The sequence below is a fragment of the Octopus bimaculoides genome, chromosome 15 (genome assembly GCF_046866305.1).
Source record: "Octopus bimaculoides isolate indiv1 chromosome 15, ASM4686630v1, whole genome shotgun sequence".
NCBI classification, from domain to species: Eukaryota; Metazoa; Mollusca; class Cephalopoda; order Octopoda; family Octopodidae; genus Octopus; species Octopus bimaculoides.
The window spans coordinates 49,188,255-49,190,754 of record NC_142942.1 but is presented as its reverse complement, the minus strand read 5'-3'; the positions used below and the strand labels follow the sequence as shown (position 1 = coordinate 49,190,754).

The following is a 2,500-nucleotide window of genomic DNA, read 5'->3' as shown; positions in this document are numbered from 1 at the left end:
GGTCTCTGGGTGAGACTTGGATCCAACTTGTACAAATGCAAAACAAAAGTCAAACATGATAATAATGAGTTTCTCTGTCCTAGGTGTAAGGAAAATACTCGACGAGAAATGGAAGAAAATTTGAACAAAGAAGAAAAAAACATAATAATAATAATAATAATAATAATAATAATAATAATAATAATAATAATAATAATAATGTCAAATCTCCGCCTCAATTTACTTGTCTTCTTTTTCTTTTACTCCCCAAAAGTTCCTATTTCTGGCAGTTCTTCAAACTGCCACACCTTTGTCATTACCGATTTTTTTTCCAATATTTCTATTTTCACCTGTCGTTTCCTATCTTTCTTTATTCCTAACGTAATCTAAAACAAACAATTCATTATTTATAATATGCTCTACCGCCACTGTTCCACCAATGGTGTGCTTTTGTCAACCTAGAAGCATTTCAGAATACCAAAGCATCAAATATTGTTCGTCTCTAACAATAGCACCATGTCAACATTATTGCTGTTCGACTCTTGAACTACTCACAACACAAAATGTCACATTCGCAAAACGTCTGAGATATTCTTTCCGTATTTCTGCATTGAGGGCGTATTTCTTAAGAATTTTCGAGATACACATCTTATATTCGTAGAGATAACATTTTATTTTTCAGATCGAAATTAGCTTTAGGCCAAAGAAATTCGTCCATGATGTTCCCTCGGCGCAATCTTTGATTTCGTTTGTAAAGGAATGTCAAGAGATGGAATTGCTGCCTGGGAAACCTTGAGATATCTATATAGTAGCTGGACCTGCTGAAATAACTATCAAACAATTCAGGTCTATCCAGATAATGAGTGGTATGCAAAGAACTGAATATCGTTTAGTGATCAAAAATAAATGCAAGCATGAAAATAACGGAATATGATGTTAATTTTTTAAGGGAGGAAAATATGAGTAAAATCTTTTTCAATTTGTACCCTGTGATCTCATAAAAGGAAAGCACACTTACATTTTTTTTTTATATGAATGAATGACATGATTATGGCTAACGTGGTTTTAATCATAAATCTGCTCCGACTTAACTGATTATGGGAAATTAAACTATAACATAGTGGCAAGAATATTTGTTCAAAAATGCTGTATTTATCTCGCTCAAGTTTGAGAAAGAAAGAAAAAAAAAAGAACCCTAAAATGAACCAGATAACTATGATGTTTCTGTCAAGCATCTAATAAATGGAGAAATGGAATGAGTTATATCAATAACTCATAGAAAGACAATACCATATCAAATAATTTATATTAACATCGAAGTGCGGAATCATTTTGACAAGAGTGTACCTTCTTGCCGTAAAGTTCCCGATATAAAGCATTATAGAGCGGTCCTATAAAAACAAAATAAAGCTTATCTGCTACTACCATTTTATTCTTCTCACGTATCTGGGATAACATTATTTAACGTGTTTCGCCCATTTCAAAACAGGAGATAATTCTCAGGAGTTTTCATATTTACAATAAGGTGTATACAAGCTTGTAATCATTATCTTCAAATATCAATCTATTATCGTTTGTTTGTTTCAGTCATTTGACTGGGGCCATGCTGGGACATTGCCGCGAAGAATTTTTAGTCGAATGCTTCGATCTCAGCATTTACTGTCTTTTAAAGCCTGGTAATTATTCTATCTTTCTTGCTGATCGGCTAAGTCACGGGCAATCAAGCTGGTGTGTTTACGTCCCCGTAACTTAGTGGTTCAACAAAATAGATGCGATAGAATAAGTAGTAGGCTTACAAAAAATAATTTCTGGGGTCGATTTGTTCGACTAAAGGTGGTGCTCTAGAATGGCCTCAGTCAAATGACTGAAAAAAATAAAAGAATACATATATAGAGGCGCTAATGTCTCTCCCAGGCCATAGGCACGTAAAGGCGGTTTCCAAGATGTTGTTGCGTGTATACCTCCATTCCGGACGGGAGGATTAATAATAAAATATAATACGTATTTATGTTTTGCGTTCTATATTCTTGCTTGCATCACCAGACTTATGTATGTAAATAAAATATAAGCATGTAAATATGCATACAGCTATGCGTAGGTAGTACATACATACATACATAATATATATATGTACATATATATATATATATATAAATATATATATATATATATATATATATATATATATATATATATATATATATATATATATATATATATATATATATATATATACATATATATATATATATATATATATATATATATATATATATATATATATATATATATATATGTGTGTGTGTGTGTGTGTGTGTGTACAGAGATGGAGAGAAAGAGAGAAAGAGGCAGACAGAGACAGACAGTAAGAAATAGCGATGTATATACATACATATACAAGTATATATGCATGCTATGTATGTATACATTACACATATATGTAAATATATTCATAACATCGTGCATAAATAGATATATAATATGCAGACGAAAGCTCATAAATACGTCCATGCATAAATAC

General features: G+C 31.4%; 1 long non-coding RNA gene across 1 annotated transcript in view; it reads left to right on the top strand.

The window, feature by feature from the left end:
* The window catches only part of LOC128249517 (uncharacterized), a 37,672-nt gene that overhangs the window by 12,713 nt on the left and 22,459 nt on the right, over positions 1 to 2,500 (top strand). The window lies entirely within an intron of this gene.